Raw genomic sequence first — 8,753 nt, forward strand, 5'->3', positions numbered from 1 at the left:
GATTTCATACGTTTTCATATAAATCTCTCTCCTTTCCAATTGATAATTGATGTTTGAATTGTAATTATCTACTTGAGTTTATTAAGAGATTGTTTATCCTTAATTACTTAGATAAGCAAACTTATCCATTGAATTCTAATCCCAATCCCTTAGATCAGTTACAAAGTTCAATAAAATCATGAAGAACAATTATTAACTCAATAGCAAACTAATTAACTATGCCCAATTTCTCAATTGTGACAACATCTAACACAAACAATCCCCAGTTGAAAAGGTTCTATTTACAACACTGGGATAATTAAAATGAACTAATATCAATTGAAAAGGTTCAAAAATTATAATAAAAAGTATTACATAAATCCTCTAACAAAAAGGAAAATTAGTTCTGCATAATGTAAAATTCAAAGGAAACTAAAGGAAGAAGAAGTGTAGAATGTCTTTTGTGAACGTTGATGTGCGTCATCTCCTTTTTTAATTCACGTCCCAAAAATGTTTTTATCTCTTTTCCACTCATTCCCCTTTTTAGCATAGTGATTACTCCCTCTAAGTAATTGTCCTTCATTTCTCTATTTTTTACTTTCCTTAAATTCACATTATATGAAAAGTTAGTAACTATTCTAAAAAATTTCACAGCTCATGGAAAAATTCACAATCTGTTTGTACTTTTCTTTGGTTTCAATTTTGTACTTCCTGAAGTAATTTCACAAGTTATGGTAAAAGTCACAACTCACTTGTGGAACTCTCTGTTTTGCTTTCTATTCCTCTCCAGATAAATCTACAGGTTGTGAAAAATTTCACAGCTCAATTATAGAACTCTCTACAAATTGTGAAACTCTTTGGTATCTCTACATCTTGGACATCAATTCTTTCTAAATAATGATTTTGATACTTAAAATCACCAATCTAAAAAAAAAATACAAAATCCAAATATACAATCCAAAATAAAGATAATACATAATAGAATCATTCGATTAATACAATTATATATATAAACCACCTAAACTAAGAAATATAATTACATTTTATTCCTACATAAGCAATCTTGGCTAAACGAAACGGTACAATGATGGAGAAATATACCTATTTAAACTGATGTTTGTTCCGTTGATATTCATATTAGCGTGGTAAAATATTTTAGTCTGCATGTTGTAATTTGTAATTTTATATTGCTAGTTATAACATATACCCTATAATTGGTTATTTCATATGTAATTAAAAGAAATTATTTCTTCCTACACTATTATTACTCTAACTATTTATATTATTCCTTTCCAACTTTTTTAAAATATACCACGCATTCCTTTTGAAAATCTAAGATTTTCTCAAATACAGTAACAGAATTCAAGAGAAAAAGATCTCTCTTGTATCAAATCAATAGAATTTATTCTCTTGAAAAAAAATTTAATATCTTACCCAAATGTTCCCGAAGATAGACGTCTGTGATTCTTAACTTTTATTTTATTTACCTTCAAAGTCATTTCTCTAAATTATTTCTTACATCCGTCTTATTTAATATATGTTATTTATGTCCTAATTAACCTTTAAACAAACACTAATTTTTATTTTTATTTTTATTTTTAATATACTTTAATATATGAAATTTATATTTTGTAGAAAATCGAAAAAGATATAAGCACAGTTGAAAATATTTATTTGGTAATTATAGTGTACCTTAATTTAATTTATATTATTAATTTTTATATGTATTATTTTTTTTATTTTTACTTTTTTTTAAGAATTTTTTTTGTCTTAAATGTGTTGTAGTTAAGTAATAATGACAAAGTTGAATATCATACAAAAATTTATAAATTTATTATCTCAAAATTATTAATTGAAAGTGATATTAATTATTTATGTTGATTTACTTTAAATTATATATATATATATATGGGCTTTACTAACACGCGTATGCCTGTTTTTTCAGTTAGTACATTTTAGCAATGTGTATCGGGTTTTAGTAGACAAAAATATCCTTATATATCATGGATTCGAAGTTTTAAGGTTAAGGGTATTTGAATAATTTCATTCTCAAAACAAAAAAAAAAAACAAGAAACCCAAGCCCTTATTTACCTCCCTCATTCCCCTCAATACTTTCTCTTTCATCTCTTTTACTCTAACATTTTCTCTGTCACCCTACTGTAGTCCCAAGTGAAAAAAATCAGAAACATTCGTCGTTAAACAATTTGCCTTTGTAAGGAGTTAAGTCATTGGCATATTCGCCTTCAGGCAAAGGTTCATTCAAGATGTCTTCAATTTCATCATCTTCACTAACCTCTCTAATTTAATCATCTGCAGATGTTGAATCATCATCTCTAAAAAAAACCCTCTAGGCCAATTACCAAATCTTTCATGTCATTATGCTTGTGAAAATTAGATAAGACAAAAATTATAAAATGAAAACTCATTATAAAATCATTTATTTAAGAAATTGTTTAACCGCGAGTGTTTCTGATTTTTTCCAGGCAATTATCAATTTCTTTGGATGTCATTATGCTTGTGAAAATTAAATAAAATTAGATAAGACAAAAATTATAAAATGAAAACTCATTATAAAATCATTTTTTGTAAGAAACTGTTTAACAACTAGTGTTTCTGATTTTTTCCAAGCCAATTACCAATTCTTTTTCATATGTCATGCTTGTGAAAATTAGAAAAATTAGATAAGACAAAAATTATAAAATGAAAACTCATTATAAAATCATTTTTTGTAAGAAATTGTTTAACAACGAGTGTTTCTGATTTTTTTTTTCAGTGCGGGCTACGAGAGAGAAAATGTTGGAATGAGAGACATGAAAGAGAAAGGGTTAAGAGGAATGAGAGAGATGATTAAGGGTTTGGTTTTCTTTTTTTGTTTTAAGAATGAAAATTATTAAAATACCTTTAACCTTAAAACTTAGAATTCATGATATATAAGGGTACATTGCTAAAATGTACCAACTGAAAAACAGACGTACGCGTATTAACAAACCCATATATATAACAAACCCATATATATAACAAACCCATATATATATATATATATATATATATATATATATATATATATATATATATATATATATATAAATTAAAAGCGATATCAATATTTTTAAGTAGTTTGGTAAGAAGTTATATGTAAAAATAAATCTATTTTCCAAAGAAAACATAAATCCATTGTTACTTTTTAAATGAATATTAATGAGTTTACACTAGATGCACGTTAGGAAAACAACCTTATGATATACATTTTCAGTATACTATGTAATATCTCAACTAGATTAGCTCGTTTAAATCAAGCCATATCTTAATTGTTGCTATTTATAATCAAATCTCTTCTGAATACTTATCACAACTACTAGAATTCTTAAAACATGAGCAGTAACTCTAATATCATTAACATTATATATAAATTTTTAGCCTAGCTATTTAGATTTCGACAAAATCTTATGCATGAAGTTTTAATGATATAGTACATATCTTTTACATTAAGACTTCCACAAACAACTTTATCAATTGCAAGTAATAGTGATCAAAGTCAAACACTACACTTATAACTCACAATTTTATACGTATAAAAAACTTTAGCCAATATTAAACTAAATTTTCTTTGAAAACGTAAACTAGGTTCAATTTATCAATTCTAATTATAATTAAAATAAATCAAATGCAAGATGAGAAGAAAAAAATTGAGATGCAATTCTATAAACTTATTCTTGATTGAATTTTTTATTTGTTGAGAACTTAATTGAGATTCTTTTCTATTTTGCACACTAATGTAACATAATATATTAGATTCGTGAATCTAATATGCCTCAACGTAATATATTAAAAATATATTATATTAGTTTTTGAAAAATCCAATCTAATATCTTTAAATAGAAAACCAATAATCACATCCAAACACATTCCCTGTTTAGCAAAATATCTTCAAAATTCAATATCTCACAACAGGAGAAACCCTAACAAAACTAAAACTAATATAATACAAATTTAAAAGGAAAACATTCTTTTAACAACTTTTTTTGACAACCGCTTATGTGAAAGCTTGCGATTGGTTCGTTTTAAATGTACATATTGTTATGTAGTAAGATATTTATTAGGTAAAATATCTTAGATATTTAAGCGGTTAAGATATTTCTGAGTAACTAACCACATTTTTAGGTAAGCTTATTTTTATTTGGCTTATAAATACAATGACAAGAAAGGAGCTGAGGTACGTTCTCTCTATGTTCAAGAGACCCTAAATAATATTTCAGAGCAGTATCATAATCACTCTCTTAAGAGCTGAGGCTCCATAACTCACATCTGACTTGAGCGTCGGAGTATCTTTGCAGGTACCTCCCCCTCCTTTGGCGAGTATGAACAACAACAATTGGAGAAGAGCAAGCATCCCAGACAGCCAGGAGCAACAAAGACACACTGGAAAACATCTACACCGAAACATTTTGGCGCCCACCGTGGGGCCGAGTGCCATCCCACAGAAGCCACGAGAGGAGCCTCGGCCTCGACGAATCATTTCTTCGGATAAAGCTACTCCATCAAGACGAAGCTACCGCATCACCGCCAGAAGTCTCCTCCGCGAGCCATTGATGCCACCACGAGCACCTCTGCGAAATCGCGCCAGTGAGCACATCAACGAAATCACACCCCTTTGCGGGTCAGATCCAGCGCAAAAACATGCTTAAACTCATCATTCACCTCCCTCAACAATGGTGGGCAAATGAGAAAAACTCTGTAAAACCTAACCAGGATCGTTTCTCAGAAAGCGCAGGAAAAAGTGAAAACCTAAATCCCCAAATTGAGCTCAACGTGTTCCAAAGACAACCCCCAAATCGGGTCCGCCCATCAGCCTCCGTCGCGCCACCAGGCACTGCTGTCACAGGAGCACCATTAGGTCATCCCCATCGTCTCCACGATCGCACAATCCGCAAACCAAAAACCCTAAATTCCCAAATCACAACCCAAAGATCGCGCACACCACTTACAAGGCCGGAGCCGCCCAGACGAAAACCTCCGCCTCTTTGTCACCAAAACCTTGGGGGGCATCTTCAACCGCGCCAGTGCCGTCGCAAGGTCACGGCCGAGTCTGACTGGCGATTCTGCCAGGAGCTCGGTTCCAGTCACATGAGCAGGCTCGCCGGCAACAAACTCGTCGTTTGCGCGGAAGACTCCCACACGAAAGATCGCCAAACAGATCGCAGACTCAAGCCCCCGTGCCATCCACCTCGCCGTTCGGTTCCACCTCCGCGCCATCCGCAGCGCCTTCAAGCCAGGACTAGGTTTGCGTTTCCGCCACTACTTCCACATTTACACCGCGGGTGTCGCACTCAACCTCCGTAACCATGATTCACGAAGTCATTTCTCACGCCTCTTGTGCAAACTCGACATCACTGACATCCACTGTGAACGCGACAACTAACACCTTTGTACTGACCGGTCCTCCCGACACATAGAACGAGCGAGCGGCTGACCCAATGCCGCCCATCCAGGTCACACTCATGACCGAGCGTCCAAACTAACGTTGTTCGAGCTTACATAGACCGAACGATCCTCAAAAGTCGGCCATCTAGGTCGACCATCAAGAACAAGCGCTCCAGCGTTCGGCCGTTCGACCCCACTGATGATCAACCATTCGGCCTCCCTGGCGATCAACCATTCGGCCTCCCTGGCAATCAACCATTCGGCCTCCCTGGCGATTAACCATTCGGCCTCCCTAGCGATCAACCATTCCGCCTCGCTCACGTTCGGCCACTCCCATTCTTCCTCATTGACACTCGCTCAATAACCTCAATAGCGATCGTCCAAGACAACGATCTTGTCATCCTCTAAAGGTCACCCATCCAGGTCGACCACCAAGAATGAGCCGCACTCCAAGGTCGTCCATCTTGGTCGACCGACAAAACCGAGTGTGTATCGTGACCGATCGGCAAAACCTTCCTCATTGCCGTACGACAATTTCTTGTTCGACCACCAAGAACGAGCTGCACTCCATTGTCGGTTCTTCATCCTCAAATACTTCAACGTTCGTCCACTCGGCTCCACCAGCGTTCGGTCATTCGACCAAACAGATGCTCGGTTATTGAGCCTCCCTGATGTTCGGCAGCTTGGCCTCAATCGTTCGGCCACCCGTCTCAATGACGTTCGGACACTTGGACTCAACCGTTCAACCATCCGTCTCATCGACGTTCGGCAGCTTGGCCTTGACCGTTCGGCCTTTCTTATTGACGTTCGGTCTCTAGCGCTCGGTCATGCATGGTCTCAACACTCAATTGTTCGGCCATTATGTCTCACCGTCGTTCGGCAATTTTCAGCATCAAGCGTCCAGCAATCATCCTCAATAACGTTCGTCCGCTCGCCCTCAAATCTTTCGGTCATTCGGATCCACAAGCGTTCGCCCATTCGACTAAACTGATGCTCGCCCATTGGTCCTCAATGACGTTCGGCGTCTTGACCTTAACCGTTCGGCCAATAGCTCTCATTGACGTTCCGCAATTTCAGCATGAAGCGTTTCAGAATTCGTTCTCACGGCCGTTCGGCCTAGAGCGTTCGGCACTTCGCTCATCATTGACGTTCGGTCTCTAGCGCTCGGCCTCACGTGCCACTCGGCCGCTCGACAACCTATGTGTCGAGCGTTCAAACAGTCCTCACGTTCGGCCTCACATGTCGCTCGGTCTCTACCGCTCGACCATCCATCGACACGACCGCTCCACCATTCGATCCTACTGACGTTCGACCGCCAGGTTTAAATCGCGATCGAACGGTCTCACCTATATTTTATATATTATATATCTTATGCAGGTCACAGTAGACGGTCAACCGAAAACCGAGCGTTCTACTATCTAAATCGATCGGCCTTACAACATAATCTGTTTTTTATGTTTAAATTTTCCAAACCTTGTAAATGCATTGGTTTGTCTCGCTACTCTTTTTTCTCTAATTCTACAGCGCAGATAAGCACATCTTACATGCATAGGCGGACACCAGAGATTCGTCCATGCTGAAGCACTCAAAACCGGGAAAACACTCCTAGACCTGGTAGATGTTCGCCCTAGAACACCCAGGAACATTGAAAAAAAGGGATACACTCCCTCTGGTAGTTGTTCGCCCTAGAACACCCGGACCATCAACCGCTCGACAATCCATGTCCACGAGCGTTCAAAGGGATACACTCCCTCTGGTAGTTGTTCGCCCAAGAACACCCAGACCATCAACCGCTCGACAATCCATGTCCACGAGCGTTCAAAGGGATACACTCCCTCTGGTAGTTGTTCGCCCAAGAACACCCAGACCATCAACCGCTTGACAATCCATGTCCACGGCCGTTCTACCCTACTGATATTCGGCCTTTCGACCTCAAAGGTATTCGTCCCCTTGGCTTCAACCGCTCGTCAATCATTAATCCATGGCCTCAAACGCTCAAGTATTCGGCCGTTCGACGCCACTGATGTTGTCCGTTCGGCCTCAATGACGTTCGTCCGCTTGGCTTCAATCATTCGGCCTCACATGCCACTCGGCCTCTACCGTCCGTAGCCTCAAGCGTTCCAGCATTCAGCTTCTATGACCTTCAACTATACAGCCCCTAACGCTCGGCCATACATGTCCTCACGTTCGGCCTCACTCGTTCCAGCTTTTTGTCGTTCGGCTTCGCATGTTTTTGGTCCTTCGAACTCAACCGCTCGGTCATCCGCCGTTCAGTCCACACATGGGAAACAACCAGAAACACGCTCCCTACCACAGCGAATACAGCCTCCCTCAAACTCATAAGTCCTATAGTTACCACGTCTATAAAACAGAACGGTTAACTCGGACTTGGGGGGCATGTTATGTAATAAGATATTTATTAGGTAAAATATCTTAGATATTTTAAGTGGTTAAGATATTTCTGAGTAACTAACCACATTTTTAGGTAAGCTTATTTTTATTTGGCTTATAAATACAATGACAAAAAAGGAGCTGAGGTACGTTCTCTCTATGTTCAAGAGACCCTAAATAATATTTTAGAGCAGTATCATAATCACTCATTTAAGAGCTGAGGCTCCATAACTCACATCTGACTTGAGCGTCGGAGTATCTTTGCAGGTACCTCCCCCTCCTTTGGCGAATATGAACAACAACAATTGGAGAAGAGCAAGCATCCCAGACAGCCAGGAGCAACAAAGACACACTGAAAAACATCTACACCGAAACACATATTAATAAAATAGTGACACATAATACATTGTTAAAAAATTATTAAAAAAAATTGTTAAAATATCGGGTCCAATTTAAAATACATATAAGGCTGCGTGTATTGTTTTTGGGAGAAAGAAAAAGGGAGTCTTCAATGCTCATGATCAACCTAATTCAGCCGCTGAATTTGACTCTTAATTTGTATATTCAAAAAACTTAGACCTAATTCAAATCAAATTCAAAAAGAGAAATTCACTGTTTCACGACCTGTAAGGGGTGCATTAATTGATTTTCAGAAAAAATAAGTTTTTTTTGTGACTGATGTTACATGAAAAGATCACCTAAGAACCTTGAAGAACCTCAATTTCTTGGATTTGAAGATTTGTAGAAAATTTTTAATCTCAGTACTCTCAACACACCTCTTACATGTTTTTCTAATTTCTGAATTTAAGAAAGTCTTTCTGTTTTTTTAAAACCGGTAATCAAATTCATTTTTTTTTAACTAATAGAATTTATCGACATGTAAAAAATATAATCGATTAAATTATTCAAAACTCATGTTACCAAATTAATCGATTAGATACGAAACTCAATTGAGTAAATG

Source organism: Vigna angularis, chromosome 2 (assembly GCF_016808095.1).
Source record: "Vigna angularis cultivar LongXiaoDou No.4 chromosome 2, ASM1680809v1, whole genome shotgun sequence".
NCBI classification, from domain to species: domain Eukaryota; kingdom Viridiplantae; phylum Streptophyta; class Magnoliopsida; order Fabales; family Fabaceae; genus Vigna; species Vigna angularis.